Source organism: Anas platyrhynchos, chromosome 3, assembly GCF_047663525.1.
Source record: "Anas platyrhynchos isolate ZD024472 breed Pekin duck chromosome 3, IASCAAS_PekinDuck_T2T, whole genome shotgun sequence".
NCBI lineage: Eukaryota > Metazoa > Chordata > Aves > Anseriformes > Anatidae > Anas > Anas platyrhynchos.
Window position 1 is genome coordinate 42,934,880 of NC_092589.1, and position 24,167 is coordinate 42,959,046.

Consider the following 24,167-nt stretch of genomic DNA (forward strand, 5'->3'; position numbering starts at 1 on the left):
CTTTGTTAGCATTTCCATCCATCACTACACTGTTCTTTGATCAAGAAAATGAGAAAGCTTTGGGGGATGGGAGAAAAGAGTAGATTTTTTTGTAACAATCCTACTAGCCTTAACTGGTGTATTCCAATATGAACAAGGTCTGTTTGGCTTGGTCTGAAACTCTCAATTCATGCAAACAACTCTTTGAGGTTCCTAAAACTCTTGCATAAAATGTAATCTATACTCTAGCCAACTATTTTACAAATACTATTCTTCAGTATGAAATGGTTAAAAATTGCTAAAATTAATATTATGTCAAGAATCAAATTGTTTAGAGAATCAACTATATCTACATTTTGCTAACAGTAAACACTAATTAACAATATCTGCTAGCATTAACATACATCAAAACTGTCCCTTTTCCTCTGGGCACTGCACTGGAAAATATCAGAACAGCAAAAATATTTGGAATGTTTCTTACTTTTTTTTTTTTATTAATGATAAAATATTGGATGTCAACATGCAATGCTTTGTGCATTGCATCAGACAGCTCTAACAGTAATTGTGATGAATGGGAGTAGAAGGGCCAAGGTTACAGGCATTTAAGAAGGCTCTGTGGATTGAAAATATTAGGATTGATTAAAGGTCAAATACTTTATGGATTTATCAGTGTTGTATACATTTTCTCATGACACAGAATCACTTACACTACCTACAAAATGAAATAGAAAAGAGCTGCAAATCAGATCATTTTTAAGTCTTTAACTTGCATACCGGCTTAGCCACTGAGTGTAATTAACGGCACTGAAATGTTTTGATTAGTCAAGCAATAAGCCAGCCAAGCCCCCACACCCCACCCTCCAGTAATTCCTTTAGCTCCATGCATGCTCATAGGTAACAGTCATTCTCAATTAATATTTAGTGTTTACAAACATATCAGCTGGAAAAAAGATGTGTTATTACAGTGTTATTTAAAAGCTATATTTACTTAAACAAACAAATTTTAGTCAATAGACAATCTCTGACATGATAGTTCATCCATGCAATATCTTCCTTGCTTACTGGGAAAATAATTTGAAATGGATATCTATACATTCATTATCTTTGATGCCAAGATTTTTCTAGGATTCAGACAAGTAAATGACTGTCTCCATTTATTTCACAGTGGAGCTGAACTGGCCTTCCTGAAGTCTGTATGTTGATTAGGACAGCACAGAAGCAGCTCAAAACACAGCAACCTGTGAAAAAAGGGCTTTAGACCAGGAGCTTTCAAACATTATGCAAGACAACTCTGCCAGTTTTGGTAACACCAGGACTGAACTGATAACTCAAACTCCAGAACATAGGTAAATAGGGAACTTTTCAAAACCTTTTAAAACAAGCGATATTAGATCAACTTCAGTGGCCCTATTTCTTGTGCTTCAGAGCCTGGTGGAGATCCCCAAAAGGAGGGATCACTGCTTTTGGTAAGTTCTGCTCAGCGTTGCTCTACATCAGTGGCCCATCAGGGAGCTTTTTGGTGTCCTCTCAGCACAGCACAACCTCCACGTTCAAGACCTGGATTGGGGCAGTGCAAAGCAGTACACTGTACCTTTTGAACCGTAAAAAACTGACAACGCTGGAAGTAGAAACTTGATAGGAATCTCAATCTTGTGCTTTTTAGGATAGTCTTTACAATGTATATGTCATGCATTTGCGCAGCTGACAAATACCTAGGGGCTCTGAGAAAAGAGAGAGGAAGGAGAGGGTTTTTAAGCCAAGCTTTTCTTTACATAGGTCATGATTTCCTTCTGTTCTGAAAGGCACTCACAATGATGAGCTCCTCTCATACTACTGACAGTCGTCTTCACCAAATAAATCCTTCCCAGTTACCTGAGTTTCCCAAAAGATGGCATAAATTGCTGTGTAACTTACTACCTTAGGCTCAACATGGAGAAATATTCAAAGGATCCAAGAGCCTTAATCAAAAGATCCAAGAAGAAAGGCCCCTGTGGGACAGACTACTTGTAGCTAGATTAAGCTCATCTGAGCTGAAAGCATCTTTGTTTGCACGGGGTAGTTCTAGTATTAGCCTTGTGTTCTTTAATAACTGGGCAAACCTTGTTCTCAGGTACACTGAGGGGTATGAGATCCAACCCCAAAGGCTTTGCATTCATGAAAAGGATTGAAAGGGCGGTTTGAAGTGTGTGTCTGTCTCTTCTCTGGGTCAACAGCAGTGAAGAATAGGCAGTGTGTGCACTGGGGCCATTCACAGGGACCTCTAGAAGGGATAGAAGACTTTTTTGATTTGAACAACTTCATCATTTGCCCTTTCTGTCTCCTGCAAGAAGAAGCTGGTCTTCCTGGTTTTCTGAGAGTATGGATATGCATCTTCCAGTAAATACCTGGCCCTATAACAAGAGCTTTGGGATGCTTGCAAGAGAAATAAGAGTTAACACAATAGAACAGAGGAAACCAAGTTTAAATTTTGGTCTCTAGCATGTGCCAAATTGTTGTAATTATGATTCTATTAAATTTGTAGCAAACTCCCAACAGGTGGACACATGAAAATTCAGATTTCTCTCCTAAGCAAGGAAGCTTTAAAGAATAACACCCAGTTAATAGAATAACATTTGATTAAAGCAGGCTTGAATATCCTAGCTGTAAAGATTAAGCACAGACATGTGTGTCACACATGATGCAGTGAGTAAATGATGTAATGTTGATAGACCCATAACAACAAAAAACATTCCAATACTGCAATTTGGCAGGAAGTTTGATACCATGGAAAATACAATCACATGGATATAACTTGCATGGCGTGTGAATCAATGTCCTGTTAAAAATAATATTTATCAGAAACTATCCAAAATATTTAATTACATTTCAAAACAACTGCTTTCCTTTTAAAATAGCATTTCTTTAAGCAGGTTTTTACTGTGCAAGCTAGCTTTCATAGTTGATTGTGTTAGGGCAATGTTATAAGCTGCAAGCTGTTTCACATGTAGTCATTTATCATATCCTTGTCATTTAAAAAAACAAAACAAAACAAAAAAAAAAAAAACAACTTTCTCAGAAAAAGAGGTCCAGCATTATTTTGCTTTTCTTTAAAATTTGAATTTAGTTTATATCACAGGATCCTTGCTGCGCTGAGAGTTTTCAGGGGAACTGAATCATTCAGTGGACATTTGGTGGGTCAGGAGTACCAAGAAAGCTGAAAATTTTAAAGAAAAATTGTAGGTATCTGGAAACTGTGGTAATAATCAACATGGTTTTACCAAAGACAGATCATCCAGACAAAGCTTGTAGCTTTGTTTAGAAAGTGAACCAGTCTCACAGACAAAGGAAGATCTCTCTGTCTAGGCTTCTATAAACATTTGATACAGGGTCAGAGAGTAATTTACTAGGAAAAATGGAAAAATAATCAGGATTAACAGGGAACTAGCTAAGAGGAATGAAGGAATGAATATCTGAGAAGTTTTATTGGCTCCATAGGAGGCTACCCATGAAGATGATCACAGTTTAGTTTTGAGACTGAGTATGTTTGATGCTTGCAGCAGTGTCCTTAGAATAACAAAATGAAACTGTGATGATAAAATTTGCTGATGACTGGCAGTACAGGAGTGTCAGAATGACATCCCAAAAGACCTTGAGGTCATACAGTTAACGGAAAGGAGATTAAATTGCATTGTATGAGATGCAAGATCGTGTATGGAAAGAGAAATAACAAGAACTTATGATGTAAGCAGTGTGTCCAGCTGCCAGAAAGAGGTCCTCTTCGGTTGTTCCTATGGACCTGTGCATTCAAATCAAATACAGAATGCTATTGAGCTGTCACCGCAGTGTAGCCCTCAAAAAAAAAGCTAAACAGGATGAACCCAAGCCTTATCCAGCAAGATATGTCCACAGTGAAACAGAAATGCAGGGGTTGCACAAGCTATTGCAGAGAACGATCAGTGTTAAATCATAATGTAAATTGTTTTTGACAACAGTGCTTATAGGGCTTGCTAAACGAGCCATGGAGAAGGCCTTCTTGCTTCAACTACAGGAAGCACCACGTTTACATGCTCTCATCCTGATGGGGGACTTCAACTACCCAGCTCTCTGCTGGAAAAGCTACATAGCACGCAGTAAGTATGGAGTGTGTTGAGGATAGCTTCCTGGTCCTGGTATTAGACAAAGCAACCAGAGGAGAAGCGTTACTGGACCTGGTGCTCACCAATGCAGATAAACTCATTAGAGGTGAAGAGTGGAGACAATCTGGGCTGCACTAACCATGCACTGGTTAGGTTTGTGATTTCAAGGAATACAGGCCTGGCAAAGAGCAAAGATAGAACCCTGAACTTCTGAAGAGTGAATTTCCAGCTGTTTAAAGACCTAGTGGATGAGATCCTCTGGGACACTGTCCTTAGGGACAAAGGAGATGAGCAGAGCTGGCAACTCTCTAAGGATGTTTTCCTTAGACCACAAGAACTTTTCTTCCCCCTGTGTATGAAAATGAGCAGGGAGGATACACAACCAGGATGGCTGAGCAAGGACCTGCTGAGCAATCTGAGGCATGAGAAGGAAATACCCAGACAGTGGAAGCAGGGACACATGGCCTGGGAAGAGTACAGGGATGCTATCCAGATGTGCAGGGATGGGATCAGGTATGCCAAGGCACAGATGGAAATGAGCTTGGCAAGAGATGCAAAGAATAACAAGGGATTCTCTACGTACATTGATGGTTCTGATGTAAAACAGCTCAACTCGCAGTGCAAGCTTGCAGCCCAGAAGACCAACAGCACCCTGGGCTGCATCAACAGAGGAGTGGCCAGCAGGGCAAGGGAGGTGACTGTCCCCCTCTGCTCTGCCCTTGTGAGGCCCCACATGGAGTGATGCTTCCAGCCCTGAGGTCCCAGCACAAGAAGGAATTGGGGCTGTTAATGCGGGTTCAGAGGAGGCCATGAAGATGACAGGACAGAGATGAAACTGCTTGCACTGAATCAGGTTACCTGGTCACTAAGCACAACCTGTCTACGGCTACACCAAGCTCCTCAGCTGAAAAACAAAGTGTGCCTGAGAGTTTCTCAGTTGCAGGGCTGCTTTTTCTTTTTTACCAGATCAAGCCCATTTAAAATTTAGCTTAGATAAAAAGCCATGTACTAATACCCACAGAGTAATTAATATCTTGTTAGGCTTCAAATACCCAAAGAGCAGGTGGATTTGAGGTATCTACACTAGAGCCAACTTCCAAACTTTAAACAAACTGTAACCCAAAATGCTCAGGGACAGCTCCATAGCTGATATACCACTTGCCACTTTGAGTCCACCCCTGGAAATTAAAACATTCTTTCTCAAACTTTTTTTTTTCTAAACAACAAGCAGGCCTAAACTCAATTTGTTTTCACACGAAGCCAGCTTGGAATATTGCTCCTAAATACTTTCTGTGCATAGCACAGTTAAATGACAAGGACATCCGACTTCCCAGTTCACGTGCCTTTTTTGAAAATGCTCATATACACACCATATTTAAAGGCTTGTGATAATATGAGAAACGCACACTGACAAAGCTATCTGTGAAAAGAAGTGTTTGAGGGTCTGTTGGCTCCTTGCTTTCAGATGAAACCTACAAAACATTCTCATCCCCAGGTGTCTCTTAATGACGATTATCAAAATCCATAAAATGGGCATAGTGAGAAATCCACAACATACATCCAACACTAGAAAGGAGATATTAGTTAGCACAGAGAAACAAGGAGTTTTATTGTCTTGAACATATCATACGGTGTAAGCTTAATTCATTTATTTACTTTTTCTTATAGTCTTATCCTTTTATATTATTACAGCGCTTCAGAAAATCTCAAGGTCCAGGGGGAAGTTTAATGTTTGCTGTTCTGGGATCATTTGAAGCCATGCATTCAAAGAGGACAAAATCACTTTTAAGTCTGCCTGTAGGAAATCTATCTTGGCAACCAGACAACTAGAATTAGTTATTAAAGGCATGTCAAATGAATAAAGACACCTCTGTAAGGAAAACCGCAAAAGCATTTACTTTTTCTAATATGAATAGTGGGCTAATACCAAATCAGCTTTCATTTTCCACTCTCCCTTCACCTCCTAGACCAGAGGTCAGATCCAATAAAGACTAACGCAACTGAAAATCATTTTGTTTTTTTGCATCTATTACATAGCAGATGTATATTAAATAGCACTGCCTGGAAATGAAGCAAACTCACATAATCTGATGTGGCAATCTCCTTGTGGAACTGGTTCACTGCAAGGCAAAGAAGTCTGTGGTATTATTAAAGGTCAGGAGGCACACCAGAAAGTGTGGGTTTTTTTCCCCTTTAAAAAAAAAAAAAAAAAAAAGTAAGCTTTCTAGTTCTGTAATGAAAATTAAGATACTGAGACAACTATGTTCAGGATCAGTCTACCCTTTTCCCTTACACTGAAAATTCATTTAGTCAACTTTGTAGCTGACAGAGTCTGGAGGAGTAGGAAATATTCCTGGTTTTACCAAAGATTTGCTACGTGATGCCTTCCAAATTCCTTAGATCAAAAGAAGGGACTTTGGGATCTCCTTCTTTATGGTGCCTACACCAGAAAGCAAGACCTCTGTGCCATGTAACTGTTACATCTGACCCTGCAACTTTACTTGAAAATGTGTAATTTATGTACATACCTGCTGTTTTAAATCTTCCTTATCAGAATACAGTCAGATTTGACCAAGATCCAAAAGCAAGTGTAATCTTTTTCTAGACTTCTTTGTTAAATGCTGGATAATGTCTAATCAGAAAGGAGCCAGAAAACCCATGAGTGAGCAAATGACTATCCCAATCTGGTATTTGTTGAAAGAAGCATCTACAGATTGTGGTTTTAGTTAGATCCACTTAGTCAGGGATATTTATTTGGAACAAAGTACCCTAAAAAATGCTCTAGCTGTAGATACAAAAATAAACAAACAAATAATAAATTAGGTGAACTGTTGTGACATCAGGTAGCAAACACAGTTACTAAATTTCTCAGAACTGAACACTATCGAAGGCCTTCTTTTTAGGAAAAATATACTACTTCTAAGACATGCAAAATAATTCACCTGCTTAATCAGATACACGGGAAAAATAAAAAACATGGGAAAAGGAAATCTTGTGGATGGAAAAATACTTCAACTACTTATAGAAGAGCTGCAGGATAGCTATCAAATACTCAGAATTCTTTTGAAAAGGAAAAATTCCATCTCTTTAACCAAAAAGAAAACAAATGAACAAACTTTTAATTTACAATTGAGTAAAACACAGCCCAAAGGTGTTTCCACCCTTTCAGCTACACATCAGCTACATAAACCTTTCCATACGTGCTAGGTATTAGCCTCTTTATGACTTCCCAGAGGTTAATTTCTCAACCTTCCTCAGAGTCTTACAGCTCAATGTCATATATGCCACCAATACCCCTTGCATTGTCCCAGGAAGGAAAATCCTCAGCCATACAATGTACCAAGGTAAACATTGGAAAAAATCATCCCTGATTTCTCATAGCATGTGTTGACTTTTCTTTGCATTACACTCACAGCTTAGCTCCAAGGAATTTCTCTATCACTCAGTTCAGATACAGCTAACAGAGGGAATCCATCTGAAATGCCTGTTGAAATTAACTCTTTGGAGCCAGACAAAACTGCCAGGGAGGATATTCTCTAATTCTTTTCTCATTCCTACTCATAAACAGCAAGATCACAAAGTCATCTAGTTTGGCTTTGACTCTTTCTAATGTATGTATACCACACAGCACAGAATTACCTTGGATACTTTGGTATTGAATCTACTGCATTCTGTTTTGCTGACATGTATTCCAGATATCCCCAGTGTCAACTTGAATATGTCAAGAAAGGAGATGTCACCACTTATTTGGTATTTTGTTAACTTTGATGAACTTTTCTGCAGCAATGACCATCAGTCCTGAAGAGGTAGGTTGACAACTGCCGGGCATGTACCTTCACACCTCTCTATTTCCTGACTGTTGACCACATTACCCTAACGCAAGACCTGAGCACTAGAGGCCTTTTTCAGTTGTTTTTCATATCCTGAAATGGCACAAAGTTTCATTTCTGAATCTTAGCTCTTTGCTGACATGGTGCTCACTATAACAAAGGATTTGTTACATACTGCAGCTCCCAGAATGTCAGCAACGGTGTGGTGTATTTACATGAAGACACCACTCTATGGCAATCACCACAGCATATCAAAATAGAGGCCCACTGCTCCTATGTAGGACATCTTTTTCGTGAAGATGAGAAATAATAGCCCAATATTTCAGCAGTAAATCATATAATTATTTAGATTTAAGATATAAATTCCTTCCTAAACCTCCTGTAGGAGGCTGTTTCATGTCCTGAAGCATGAAGATTTAAACCTTCTCTATCACAAATTTGAAAGTACTTTTATTCAGATGAGGCTTGAACATTTAAAAAAATCTAGTTGATAAAGCTTTTTACCTGTTTTGATATATTTTTTGCATGAAAATATCAGGTGAACCATAGGTATGTATAAAAATATAATGTCTTTGGTGACTTTTTTTTTTTTATGGATATCACTGCATATTTACTTGCAAAACACAGAGCTGGTTCTGGATATCTCCTTGTTGCTATAATGAAGATCTCTTTTGCTTTGAAAACATACTCAGAGTCTGTGGCATGCTGGCAGCCTCCAGCACTATTCTGCTATTTCAACTTCAAAGCAGTCACCTTTCAAAAAGAGTGGCTAGTTGTGCTCACAGGGAGAAAACTACTGATGCTAAAGGTGGAGATATCCCATTTAAGCAAGCCTGAAGGAAGTATGTTTACTGAAGGAAAAAAAAATAATCTAAATTTTCTTGTGAAAATCAGTGAAAGGAGTGCTCTGCTTTGTAATGCTGCTCTTTATACAGAGATCTCTTCAAGAAACAGCCATAGTACAAGGCTTCAAAGGAACAGTTGCAAAATTATTTTGATGTTAACATGCTGCTTATCACACACACATTTTTTCTGTCAAACTTGATTCACAGCCGATCAGATATACCGCAGGAAATCAGGGAAGGAAGGAGGGCTCCTAGCATCCCTCCTTCTACTTTCCATAGGGCACAGTACAAGAAACAGCACTCTTTCATTTCAACAGATTACACCAAACTTCCACATTATTATAACTCCACCACTGAGCATATGCTTAATTTCCTGTGCATCCGCAAAGTACCAGTGTCCAACAAGGCTAGGCAATACAGCTTGCAGTATTTTCTCACATACCAAGACAATAAGGAACCACGTAAGTTGTCCAACAGATGTCTGCTGTTAAGATGTGTTTTTAATAACAGAAGGACAAATCTAATAAACTGAGAATTTTTATTATGCGTTTCAAGTTGTTGTCTCTAGTGCTTACAATGGCATTGCATATCTGCTGTAAATTACATAGCAGTAAATTAGAAGAGAAACAAAAGGAGTAGATCCAGAAGGCACTCCTATTCCTCTCATTAGTATTTTGTGGGCTTAGAAACTAAACAAAGTAAAATTAATGTGCAAGAGGGCTTACATGCCATAATGAATTTATAAAATTAATTTCCCAGCCTTCTGAATCCCCTTTACTTTCATTGATGTGTCTCCCTCACAATTCAAAACAAACAAACAAAAAATGTATTACAATCTGAACTGCTGCAAATGAATACATGCTCGAATTTTAGGCTACTCTGTTTCTAGTTTGTTTATTAAAATAAAACCAAATATTTCAGGAGGAGGAATATGTGCTTGCAACAATTTGCTTACAGCATTGTTGATGGAATATGACGCCTCAGAGAAGGCAGTATGGGAAGAATTGGGGTTTAGTCATAAGTACAGAACTGTATTCTACATGATAACATGCCAGACACATGAGTACATAGGTAGAAAAGGAAATCATCAGAGAAAGAGAGTGCAGCATCATTCATTATCAGAGCAGATAGAAGGTGTGCTCACTTTTTCCTCTATAATGAAAGGGTTTTTTTGTTTGTTTGTTTTGGTTTGTTTTTTTACCCAGGTTTAATAAAGAGGTCTTTGTACTTTTAGAACTGCAGAATGATTTCTATTATTCTGATCTCTGTTTTCTTCTAATTTTCACTTAAAACATGAACAATTTGTACACAAAAATATCTGAGTTTTTCTAAATCCATGCATCGTCATGCTCCATACCTACCACCTCTTGCCACTGCCACTGGAAAAGACAATACCTAGGACAAGCTCACACTGCCAATTTGCAAGCTGGCAAAAAGCTGGTAATGGTAACATGAAGCTAGCATTAACACTAACATGATATCAAGGGTTTTATACGCAAAGCAGTTTTTCTCACATTTTTTAATCACAAGTTATGGCTGCAAGAGACTGTGGCTATTACCAAATAGATTCTTTCTGTTAAACTTCCTTTTTATATATTTGAGTCTCTGCACAACCCCTAAGCAATAACATAAAATAGCATAACATAACATAAAATAAAATAACATAAAATAAGTAGAGAGATAAGTGCCACTGCCCACAGCAGTCCCACAGAAGCAAACTTTCCATAGATCTGAAGAACTAGTGATAAACTGTTTCATCTTTGGGTCATACATGCTATATTTCAGGAATTGTGATTCCAGTTTAGCACACGTTTTTTAAAAAAATGGGTTATGTGAATAGCCTAAAATAGCACAGAATAGCATAGAACTTTGTGCACAGAATCCCAGCCAAAGGCTATGATTTCCAGTGCATGCTATAATCTCTTTTATATTTTTGCATTTGTGTGGCTTATTCCTATTCCTAACTGAATATTTCACTTCAGCTCTGTATCAACTGAACATTTCTAATTTTTCATAACAAATGATACAGTATGATTAAGCTGCATTTCAGCTCAGAGCTTCCCTGGTGGTAGTGCACTAACACTGGCATTGCTTGATGCTGCAGGGAGAGCAGAGGGAAGACAACTACTTCAATTCAAACCATGTGAAAGCCAATAGCTGCACGAGTGCCTTGTTCTGCTCGACAGTCCAATTTTGGAAGATTGTTTGAAGAAGTAATGCAATCCATTTGCTCAGTTTCTCAATAATTAGGACTGACAGTCCTGCACTACAACCGCTGTACACAACATTAGTGCTGAAGCTTTACTCACAGTAAAGTATGGTGGGGGAGGTGGCAGTGAACCTTATTTTTAAGTAGCTTGATGCTCTCAAGTTCATTGTTCCTTCTCCCTTGTATGTGTTCCTTCCTTGGGAAAATGTTAGTAGCCTGCCAAAACAACAACAGAACAGGAACATTATGAGCAGAGACCAACGCTGCTGGCAAAGCAGCAACAGCCACATGTGATAGCTGAGAACCCCCAGAGCTGTTTTAGCAGGTGAATTGGAGGGATGACAGCCATGCTTCAGCACATAGATTACAATGCCTGTTTACTTGCTTATATTTTTCTTTCCCATCCTCAGCTTCTTCCACTGTAAAAACAAGGAAACATATAAACTTCTGGCAGGAACACTAAACAGAGTTACAAGAAGGTAAGGGCCTGCACCTTAAGATACATATAAGTACACTGCCCATCTCTTGGGCAGACCCTGAGTCTTTTGCAGGAATAGACAGGCAAAAGGCTGGAAGCTCATAGTGCCCAGGCCACTAGCTAAGACCAGAGCCAGTACTGCTGTATGCTGTACAGCAGTGTAAGAGCAGACCAAAGGGACTCAGCACAGCTTATGTGTACAGCTCCTCAAGCTGCCAGTAAAAACGTAAAAGAAAATGAAATGTCTAAATGTCTCCCTCTCCAGTGGTAACAGAATTTGGTGCTGGAACTGTTAGCCTGGAGAAAAGGAGGATCAGGGAAGATCTTAACGATGCCTATAAATACCTGAAGGGCAAGTGCAAAGAGGACAGAGCCAGGCTCTTCTCAGTGGTACCCAGCACCAGAACCAGAGGCCATGGGCACAAAGCGGAGCACCACAGGAGGTGCTCTCAGCACCAGGCAGCCCTTCTGTGTTGTGCAGTGATGGGAGCACTGGCACAGGCTGCCCAGAGGCTGTGGAGCCTCCTTCTTGGAGATGTTCGACATCCATCTGGACACGGCCCTGGGCAGCCTGCTTTGGGTGTCCCTGCATCAGCCTTCAGAGGCCCCTGCCAGCACGGAGCCCCTGCTCCGTGGTTCTGTGAACAAAATTTGATAGAAACACTCCTCAAACCTGTGTGTAAAGCTCGTTCCTAAAGCCACCCAAACCACACAGAGACTTTGCGTAAGAATGTACAAAATCTATCAACTAGACAGGTCTCAGTTTGATGCCAGTTTGCCCAGTGGTTGCCTAACTAAATCAAAAGTAAGACAAACCAACTTACTACATTCCAAAAGAAGTTCTGTTTCTAAGAGCACACATGAGGAAAGGTAGAAACAATTCCCTATTCAGGTCCCTAATGCTTAATTCAAGTGCCCAATTCACTAATGATGTTGCAGACGGACATAAATTATCTCTCTTTACTCTTGAGTGAATGGAGAGACACAGAGGTTATTCACACTGAGGCTTTGCCTTCGTCACAGAGCAAAGGTTTGTTGTATTTTACTATGGGGTGTACACATCAGCTGCTAGAAAGAAAATCACAAGAAAGAGGCACCATACAGCCCTTACCTATCTGGGAATAAAAGTTAGCATTATGTTGTCTCCACTGGGATTCAACGTGAACAATGAAATGCAGTGGGTAGTAATTATTTGTGGGATGTGTATTTTAAATAGTGAAGAGCAGATTTACCTCCTGATATAGGATGGCTGGATAACAAGATAGCAAAAGCTGCTGTCAAAGTAACCTGAGAATAAACGTGCCTTCTGCCAAGCCCTGGCTGTGATATCCTTATATATTAGTATCATCAATTTTGAGACTTCATTGCCCTTCTACGACTTTCTGAGCAGGAGAGGATATGTGGCTAACCATTCTCCTGTGTTGTCTATTATGTGTAAAACTTGTCCAGAATTATACTCAGTGGTTCCTGATAACTCATTCTGGTGTAAGACCTAGGTATCTTCTGGTTACTACCATTTCTGTAATCATTCTCACCTTAGCTGGTTACACTGATGAAGGCATTGGTTTCAATCTCAGTCTCACTGCAACTCATACTAGAAGAGCCTCATCACTTTCAGAGTTACTACTATCTGACAGTAGTGTAAGTGGAGAGACTTGATTTTGTCTATAACTTAAATATATATATATATATATATATATATATATATATATATATATACACATATATAACTTCTTGGGAAGCATCAGAATCACACAGAATCACAGAATTTCTAGGTTGGAAGAGACCTCAAGATCATCGAGTCCAACCTCTGACCTAACACTAACAGTCCCCACTAAACCATATCCCTAAGCTCTACATCTAAACGTCAAATCTGATCTGAAAGATATAACAAATTTTTTGAATGCAGACTGGTCCCTTGAAAAGATTTGCACACACTTATCACACTACCACTTTGATGGAGCAGTTCAGACATTGAAAACGTAATGTTTTTTGACCTTTTAATCAATTCCATTTTGCAAGTACTCCATCTGAGAACCACAAAGGCTATTTACAGGACCCATTCTCTGGAGCTGATGGAAACTTTCTGTCAAATAAGCATCTGCAGAGACAGATAAAACACATAACGACAGGTTATGTTTGTGGAGAATCTGAATGCATTGAAAAAATAAACCTGGACCTGAAAGCAGATGAGTTAGAACAAAAGGACCCAGGAAATATGTAAGGCAGCAATTAGAGCCGTATTAAATAGAGCTATTATATAGAACTATATAAATATTGAGGAATTTAATCAAACCAGACAGTCTAATCAATGAAAAGCATGCCACATGCTTTCTGAATAATTGCATTTCCCTCCTCCCCACTTAAGGTAATTGCATTCCTACAAAGCTCAGATGTCTAGGGCTACCATCATTTTCATATTTGTCACATGGGACTTCATCCTTATTCTCCTGAAGTCAGCAGCAGCCATCAGTGATTTCAGTAGAATCAGGAAGGACAGTGATGATGGATGAGCAAGTGACAAGTGGATTTCCATCACAAACAGCTCCATCACCTTTTATTTTGTTGCCTTTCCCTAGAAGAAAGAATTACCCCACCTGGTGACATACACAACCTGAGTATTTCTTCGTGGTAATGTGTACTTGGACACCATGCAAATAGGTATCTTGTGCACCACTCTCCTTCTCAATCTGGTACAACTATGTCATTTACTCAAAAGTGGTGAGGAGACAAGAATTAGGTATATATACATCTTAAAGCCAATTTGGACAGAAACATGGAAACAAATTAATTCATTAAACAACTGCACCAATGATAGTTATTTGCCAGTTCTGTATCTACGGTGCTTTAATCCAGTGAGATGGGTGAAATGCTTTAGCGATGTTTCTGATCTCACATCTGAACCAGTACTCATAGGTGTGATGTTAAATTAAGTTAATTTAAGCATAATCTAAACAAAACAAAGGAAAAATAAACAATTTTTATTTCTGTGTATACCTACAGTTCCCAAAATTACAACCCTTGGCAGAAGAGGTTAGGTAAATGCATCTTACACGCCTATCTGTTTTCCCATGTGCCAGTAAATTATGCTAGTCACACCACATGAGGAAGAGCTAGACAAGTACAAGAGCACTACTTTTGTGCATCCTTTAGGATTTTAGGTCCAGTATTTAGAAAGAGTGTAATTTGTTATAAACTCTTGCATGGACATAGGGCTGAGTACCTTGGGCTAGCCCTACTGTAGAACAGCATCAAACTCTCCACGCCTTTGATCAAATACTCCAACAGACAACCCAGCACTAATAATGGGGACACTGTTTGGAATTACCATATTTTCCTGGCTGGCAGCCTAATGCCATTTTCCTGATTGGAGATTACAGAGATTTAATTAAAGCTACCATGTTTTAATAATGAACTCATTTAATACAAAAGCTGCTTTGGAAAAGGACAGTCAGTGTAAATGCCAGTCTGTGTCTGGGACCTTCATTAAGTTCTTTTGTAGCTAAAACAACAACTAGGCCTTTGTTAGTAATGTCCCTGCAACAGAACAGTGGTACTGAAGCTGTAGGAGTTAACTCTTTCATTCTAAATTGTATTATCAATTCCCAATTCAATGTTTTTTTTCAGCTATAGCGAAATAACCTCCAGTGGACATTACACCTCTACCTGACAACTCTCAGCCAAGATCTGAGTTCCAAACTGTTTGAAGGAGTAATTAAAATAGAGAGAAAATTGAAGTGCGCTACTTTCATTAAAGAGAAAAATGCCTCTCTTGTAGACAGTATTATGTCCTATGTTCAAGGTACTAATAGGTAATCAGAAATTCTTTTGTAAATAAAGACTATTTACCCTTTTATTCTCAAATAATAAATGCAATGTCATTGGTATATAAATATGCAGAAAGTAAAGATGCTTCAAGAATTTATATTTAGAACTACCTGTAGTTGGCATATGTACAAAATAGGCTCCAATGTTTAGAAATTCCTTAATGAATGCCATATCTCCTACAGGCTTTCTAAAGCCTGCTCCTGATTTAGATCGAAGATCATTGTGCAGTGCCACTAAGTAACATCCAAACAGCTTCAGTCTCAGCTTCCTCTCATCTATCAGCTGTTTTTCCTTCACTGTTTCTCCACCTAATAATTTCTCTTCTCCTTGTTCCCCATTTGTCTTTTCCCACCAGAAATGGGGAAGATGCATTTTACTTTAAATCAGAAAGCTGCTTCTCTCTGTTTTTTATTTTTTTCCATTATGCCACTCACATCCTGATGGTCTGACAATATACTTATTCCCATATACTTCCCTCATCTGGGTTTGTTTCCAGTAAGCCTCCCAAAAGCACTGTAATATTTACTAGCATACATTTTGGCATACATGAAACGTATGATTGTATTTATATTCATGCCTTTTGCATATATACATCTACAGACCTTGAAAATGTTACAAGTGTTTTTCCTAAGCTTTTTAACAATTTGACCTTATTGGTGTTACCTGCTTTCAATCCCTGCATGGCTCTTTTTTTCATCCATATCATTATAAAAACAACTCAGAAACGTAAAAACAACCAGATGCAAAACACCACCAACCAAAAGAATCCTCTATTTAGATTAAATAGATGGCTTGAAATACATATATTTTGAAATATGTTTCAACTGAATTTTATTATCATGCCCCCTATCAGCAGTGGTATCATTTGCTTTGGAAAGCAGGCTGGTGATTTAGTCTCTGTGGTATTTATAGTTGTTAATACTATTATCAGCTCTTTTATATAAACAGCTATTTGTTGTATTGTTTTGTTTTGTTTTTAACAAAGTAGTCTCAAGCACATCCTTATACATAGGATTTACATGAGGAATGTTCTAAGAGAGAAATGCAACATCAAAATAATGTCAACTGTTTCAAAAAAAGCCCACAATATTAAGTTAAAGCTGAGGTTCCATTTTAATTATTGTCTGGTGAGAGGCACTCTTCCATAGATTTCAGAATAGCTCCTGATCACAGGTAGTAAATGTATAGTGTTAAATAGCTAGAAATACCTAGAAGAACTGCATTTAAAATACGTAAAAGTCAACGTGAGTGGATAGTGTAATGTACATTTTAAAAGACACATATTTTACAGCAGCTTTTAAAGTTCCCTCAATTCAAAGAGAATTTAGAGACTTGATTCCCTCCAAGACACAATAGAAGAAAGACCAATTTAAAGCACAAACTTAAAACCAGGCCCTTAACTCATCACAGAGGTTACTGACCCCCCCCTCTGAGGACCCTTCTCACTGGAAGAGCAAGCACCTGAACTGGGACAGTTGGCTAAGTCTTAAAAATGTGGCCAGAACATAAAATAAAACTTCTGATGCAGCATCCTTTTAAAAAACAATACTGCCTATATACAACCAGTGCTGCCAAACTGTAAAATAGATAAATGCAGAACAGAAGAATACACCCATTTGGAAAATACAGCAAAACGGTATTAAATTGTGTAAAGCAATTAGAACTGAACCTTTGCATTCTTTTCAGATTACTGAACCATGTATGGCTATTCAATTTTTTTCAATTACAACATTGTGCAGAGCTATATATTTCAAAGTGCTTCTCTAGGAACTAATATATAGTTCAACCAGGGTGGTATCCACAGTGTCACCACCAAGGGCAAATGGATAAAGTTACCAGAGGGAATTATTCTTTTGTGGCAGGTTGATTTAGTCTTTTTAAATGACAGCAGCTGAACAATCAACTCTTATTTGTTTCTGTTACTAACAGGGAGGTGTTAGGTGGGTCAGCCTAGTAATAAAGTTTTTCTGTGAGAAGAAACTGCCAGACTTGATAACAAAATTACAGCATTGATAATAGTAGATAGAAAGACCAGGAAGTCCTTGGAGTTGCTCAAATCAGTCATTGGAAATAATCTATCTGCTGTGTTTAGGGACAGCGTTTTAGTCAGCAAAAACAGTTCTTTTACAGTTAATCAACTCTAGTATTACTTCTAAATGAAGGGTGAGATTTGAGAACAGAAAAAGGGGCTTCAGACACCAAGGGATATATAGCTAATATGTGCAGCATTAAAAATTAGTCTAATAGCTAGAGATTTGAGAGGAATAAGTTGTCTTAACTTTGTATACATCATGTGCAATATGGTGCCCTGCCCCTGGGACAGCAAATATCAATGGGTAAAATATTAAAAAAATAAATAATTAAACTCTCAGTAGGATACTCACAAACAGATCATCAAGATGATGGCTGCCAGTTTGTCAGCAGCTTGGAGCACAACTGTCACCTTAACTCTAGTTGAACTCACTGTAACCTGAAAAGCAACAGTCCCAAAGCCTGAGGTAACTCCAAGGAGGATTTCAGTTCCTTCACGCACCGGGCCGACTCCCATCGAGCATGGCAGGGAGGCGATGTGGGGGGACATTTCTGCAAGGCCAGCAGAAGTTCAGGAGTAAAACCAAGCTCTTCTCTGCACCTGAACTCAGCAGGGCTTCTGCCTCAGCCCCTACTCCAGCAGCTCTCCTGAGCTTTATCTGATGTCCTGTAAGTTTGGTCCAACTGGCCTCTGGAGTGGCTGCTCCTGCAGGCCTATACACACAGGCAAGACACTACCAGTGCAAATACAATGCATCCACCTACCGGCTCCCAAAACCTCCTCCTTCCTCCCACGGACCCAGCCAGGTGGCTCACAGGGAGGCCTAAGAGACCCAGCTCAGCTCTCAGGAGCAGTCCTAAGCAAGGCTGAATGTCAGAAACCCTTCACCCCATGCTAAACAGCTATGCCCAGACTATACTCCATTTCCATAGCCAGTGCAGCCCAAGTTCTTCTCCAAACAATACAGTCCAGCTGCTTGGTGTACAAACTCTGAGACGTGTACCTACCAGGCCTTTCATGAACCCTACCTCCACAGCAAAGGAAGTCGTCCTAGAGACAAACCCATTCCCTGGATTACTTCATACCTTGCTGGGAGCTTTCCTCCTACCCAAAAGAGGTGTTCAAACACTTGAGTAGCTTGAGCTGCCTGCTTTTCCATTAAGTTCATTCTCTTGACATGGGGCACATAGTTTTGGCCTAGTAAAAGATGCTTTTTCCCCAAGTACAATTACAAATTTTATACTTAACACTTTTGTACTCATATACGTGTATGCTGAGAAACCCTTAGCTGTAAAACTTCCATTTCACATGTTGCCTGCAGCCTTTTCTGAAGCACCACTGTGTTGACAACATTACCATAGTGACTACATCTAAACTACTGCCGCACTGATAAACGTAACTGAGTTAAACACAGAGCGCTATTTCTACATCTGTATTCTGCTTTGTGTAGAAGTTTTGCATCTACTTCTGGCTTAGGGACTCCTGTGTCATGTTTTATGCAGCTACATAGCTTGGCTGAATCGAAGCTCTTGCCCCTGTATTCAGGACTTGTGGGAGTTATACTGTGTCGCATCCCCTCATCCCCCCCCCCTTTTCTGAGTCAGCCAACAGCTAGCTAAACAGCTAGCTAAATTGTTTCCAGATTAATTTACCTGCTGTGCTGGTGTTCAGTGCTCCCCTGAGGAATTCCTCTTGTTTAGTGGCACTTTTATAACCCTCCTTCTCCACACTGTGCACTCCTCATGAACACTTCCAAACTCTCTCTAGGTGGTGGTAGCTCCTCCAGTTCCTACATCTCCTTCCAAATGCTGGGCATTGTCATGACTCAAAACTGCAGCAAAACAAATAACAGGTTTTTGTGAATTCAAGCTTCAGGTTTTACCTGTCTTTTGATCGTCTGCCTTTTCATTGTAAGGTTTTAGATTTAACAACATATCAGCACAGGCATCTTTTTTTTTGCTCCATAAATGTTGTTCTGCCCAGCAAATTCTGAATGCTTCCCTAGGACTGCTTTCAAGACTCCTGTTTCTCTATGAGTTTTTTGTCCTCGGTATCAACATGGACGTCATCTGCAATTGCTCAGGACAAAAGAGATATTGTTAGAGGTCTGTTTCATGTCAGACAGGACTTTCTACCTGATTGCAAAACAAGCCTACCCATAACACAATAGGCTGTGCCAAAGGACAATATTCCCCATAACCAGCCCAGTGGCTAGCACGTTCACAGGCTTCATGCATCAGTGCTTCTCAGCCCCAGCTAGTGATGTCCTAACCACCACAGTGACTAAGAGTCTGAGGTCCTTTCCCTTTCTTGCCTTTTGACAGAGGATAAACATACCCTGACCTCATAAGATTAAACCCTACATGTGAGATTATCCCAGTGTTGTGCAATCCTGTTCAGGATTAGTCAGAGCCCAGAGAAAGGGAATTATGAAGACTTTCAGTTAAGGAATGCTGCTTTCCATTCACATACTTTTGGACTGTGTGCATAGAATCCGGTCATTTCTGACAGACTCTTTTATTATTTCTCGCCCTCTCCCTCTCTCTTTCTTTTAACAAAACCTCAGGTTTGGACTTGAAAATACACTGAGATTTCAGTGAATCACTTGGGAACTCCCAACTCTGCAAAGCACTTGAAGAATTACATCAGTCTGGAGAATGTAGAAATATAAAGGGTTAAAAAAAGATATTATGAAAGACAGTTATGCTTAAATTGCCTAAAACAGAGAGCTACGGGAAACCTGTAATACTTACATCCATTTTAAGAGCCTGGCCTTACTAGGTGGAATTCATTCAGAGAGGCTTAAGAGGTGTGATGGAGAAATCCAGACTCAGTTATAAAAAAAAAAGGCACAGGCAGTAGACGCTGAAGAGACATGGCCCACTGTGGTGATTCTCCATCACCTGGCTGCTGAGCTGTGAAGCAGGAGTGGCATCGTTCCTATTTAGTGGCTGCAAATATACTGGCAAAACTGAAAGAAAATCAAAGCCTAGGGTGAAAAGGTGGGATCAAAATAATATGAGAAAGATTGAATAGCAGAGATTTTATTGCTTGCTAATGTATTTAACAAACCCAAATATGTGACACACTAGAGCATCCCTGTTGCCTAATTGTAAAACCATATATTTTCCTAAAGCTAGGGAAAGCCACCATAGATATAGCACTATTGTAGTCTTTCCTTGTAAAGCAATTAAATTGCACCATGAAGAAATGTTAACGCTGGAAAACTAAATTTATATAGAGAACTGGGTGTCAACCTGGGGGTTGAATTTACTGCAGGCTCCTAAAGAGAAGATCTTTGAAACCAAACCCAAACTTTATTTAAGCATTTCTGTCTTGTTAAAGTATTTTACAAGGTGTTACCATATCCAGCTGAAGTTCACACACAAATGATGTCATTTGCAGCCACACTTCAGGAAAAACAAGAAATTGTTTAAGAGGAGTTTTATGATAAGCCACATATCAGAATTAAAGATAATGATAATACACTGTAATTACTGCATAATTTTCTAAAATCTGCAAGTGTCAGTAAGCACTGAACAAGATGCTACAACACAGGGAAGACATCAGAAGGGAACCTCAGGAGTAGTTTTTCAATGCATTAACTGCTCTAATAACACTTAACACTGCCCATTGCCATGTCAGATTTTTCCTTGAGCAGAAATGTGGAGTGGAAACATGTGACGGAGCAGTTACAGGAGAAGACTTGACAGGCTGTGTACTGTCACCCTTGGCCAGACACACTTACCCTCTGCCTCATGGTAGTCATAGCTACCTTCTGCCATCGGTCTGGAGCCACCAGCCTGAGCGATAGGGCAGATGCCCGTGAGAGGCATTTGCTTGTGTTACCTCTAGCCACCACACGTGGTAGTAATCTGGGAAATTAACCCACAGCATCTGCAACCCAGCACATTTCATGTTATCTTGTTCCTGTTGTGTTGCTGTGTGGCTGAATTTTTCAGAGGTTTCTGCATCCAGGCTCTGGTGATGGAGGAGTCCAGTACTGAAGACTGATACAGTGTCTGGGTCATAGTCACAACAGACAAATGGCTGCTTTGCTAGCTGAAAATACCACAGAAATGAGAAATGTAATTAAGGATGAGCTCTAACTAGAAAATAAATGTATAAAATACTTTCCTGCTAGTCTGGGTGCCAGCAGGTCTGTTTTTCTTTTGATCTGAAGCAGATTTGCAGGTGCCAGGAACAGTTCAGAGTCATTTTTCTTTCAGATCCCGGTATTGTTCTTCCATTTTGCTCAGTCTGACTGTATCCCTGTAGACAATGGCCATCGTCAAGTCAGACCACACTCAACCACTTGCTTTAAGAGGCTTCTACCTGTCTTTTCACAATTTATCATCTCTCAAGTTTCCACCACTGTAGTTGTTACATATTCTGATTTCATACTTTGTTCTCCCTCTGACATTTTTGTCTTAAGTTTTTTCTTTACATCGGACACTTCTTGAAGAACTCATAAATTTACTGTGTATCTATTTCATTTAAAGCTGTAGTTTCAAGTCCATGAAGTAATGATGTTGATATCACTGACTTGATAAATTTCTCTTTTGATGATAACACGTTTTTTTCCACAGCCAGTGCTGTTGATTTTTTCTAGCACTGTACATATAGCATATCATTTTTATCTGATGTCCACCCTCTCAATAGAAACACTAGCAAAAGCACCTTTCTACATTTCATTTTTTCCCACAGTTTCATTGCCGCTTCATTTCAGCAGTTTGGCCACTGCTTTTCTCCCACAGTGAAGCCACTTTATGGCACCTATCACTTACTGCAAGTCTAGACCAGCTATACCAAATCTCTAATGCATCTGAAGGACATTATCAGTAATGTGAACATCCATACTGTGAACCTAGCCACATGACCAAGAAACAGCCCTTGGTGGGTCAAATGCCATACTTTACAATACAGTAGTCACCATGATGACTTTTAAGACATTTGCTAGACTAAAATTTCATTCTAAATGATAGAGAATGCTTCCCTTTCTAATGAGAACCCTACATTGGTCAAAAAGTCACTCATTGCCCTTACAGTGTTTCTTCCTTTGGAAGAGAGCAAAAGCTGCAATGAGAATTAGAGCTGGAGTATGTGGAAATGGCATCAATAATCTGACATGGTCAATAATCAGTAGAAACAAAGCAACTAAGTTTAGAAAATTAACAGTTATCTCATTGTGTTTTTTCATTTTTTTGTTCTGCCACCATCTTCTTCCCTTACATAGTAGAATTTCTTTTTCAGAACTTTACGTAGAACTGTGGTGTTGCCTGTGAATGTGACTTTTTGTAGCAGTCTCAGGAAGGAGAAGCGAATGTGCATACACCTTAACGTTGTTCTGTACCATCCCAGATCATGAGATTATCTGACAATATTGTATTCCCAGATTCTTTTTTTATTTTCCAAATTATCCAAGACCATATTTTTTTTCAAAAACAGATTGACAGCATGGCATTTATCTGATGTGTTCTGGTCTTTTGAAGGTCAGTAATATGAACACATTCATCTCAATGAGATCTACTGCTGCAAGGTCTCATCCAGCATTACCCCAGTAAAGGGCAGGAAAAAGTGCAGCAGACCAGGTCAAGTCAAGCCTTCAAAGCATGGGGGAGAATAGCTGTGTGCCTTCCAATAAGTTCCCTGCGTGCAAAGAAAAAGAGATCACTAATGCTTCCTAAGAGGAAAGCCTTCCTCCTGCTGCAGTTACAAGAGTGTGTGAGAGAAGGAATAAGGGGGGGGGGGGGGGAGGGCAGGAGGAGCACACAGGATCTACATGCTAGAATGTGCTACAGGCTCCAAACAGACATAATCTGTCCCTTGATTCCAGTCTCTTAATTCATATCTGTAACTTCCATCAACAAAAATCCTGAAATATTTGTAGTAAGCACTTTTGCACATTTAGCTATTAAAATCAGTGACAAAAAAAAAAAAAAAAAGAAAAAAAAAGTCCAAGTTGCACCAGATGCTTCCTCACCATGCAGTGGGTGTTCCTGAAAGGGAACATCAGCTTGCTGCACATTGATTCATAGAGCTGTTTTCACTGACACCATGCTTCCACAATGCTGCATAAATTTTCTGGATGATCTAAATCAAACAGACTTCCCAAATTACTTTGTTGCATGCATGGTGCAGAAGAAAACAAACATCTATATCTTCATTGTTTTCCTATAGGAAAATCAAAAATGAAATAATTAGATTTATTAATAAATGCAACAAGGCATTTAACTCTCAGTAATTTTATTTTCTACCGCAAGAGTTCTTGCAAATCATCATGTAAGATACATCTACTCAATTACTATCAACTTGTCTATGGAAAAGGCTTATTTATAGACACATGACAACTAGCATACAGGCGAATGCCAACAGAAGAGGGTTATCTTGGTTTGTTTGGCAGGGTTGGATGTTCTTTTTGTAATGGTGGCTTTTTAAAAATAATAAAACAGAGCTTTCCTGGCAATTCATATGCCTATAATTCATAAAACCTGTAGTCTGGTAGTCTTAAATGGCTATCCAGGGGTTGAAATAAAAGGAAAATGATCCCTCTGCCACTGAAACAACACAAATTTGTGGTCTGTGCTACAGCTTTATTGGTTGGAAACACTCCCAAAGCTAAAAGAACATGAATTATATTTAATTTTGCTAAGTAGACTTAATATCCAAGATGTGCCTAAAATAATTAGCTAAATTTAAAGTTATTTAGGGCAACAAATTCAAAGTTGTTTGAACTTAGGTTAAACATTAGTCTGTGATGCTGTATATGCCAAACAAACCACAATTGTGAAATATTTCACTGTTTTTATTTTTTTTTTTTTTTTTTAAACTTACCACAACACATCAGCTTC

At 39.1% G+C, this 24,167-nt stretch overlaps 1 long non-coding RNA gene across 8 annotated transcripts in view; it reads right to left on the reverse strand.

Annotated features, from left to right (window-relative positions):
• LOC110351925 (uncharacterized) overlaps positions 1-24,167 on the reverse strand; it is a 225,158-nt gene that overhangs the window by 116,239 nt on the left and 84,752 nt on the right. For 6 of the 8 annotated variants that reach the window (XR_011808260.1, XR_005264832.2, XR_011808258.1 and 3 more), the window contains 3 exons: positions 20,070-20,287; positions 18,969-19,147; positions 11,079-11,194 (listed from right to left, as the gene is read on the reverse strand). This is a non-coding gene — a long non-coding RNA (uncharacterized lncRNA). Of the gene's footprint in view, positions 1-11,078; positions 11,195-13,453; positions 13,558-18,968; positions 19,148-20,069; positions 20,288-24,167 lie in introns of all 8 variants that reach the window. The other 2 variants (XR_011808259.1, XR_011808261.1) reach the window with 2 other exon arrangements.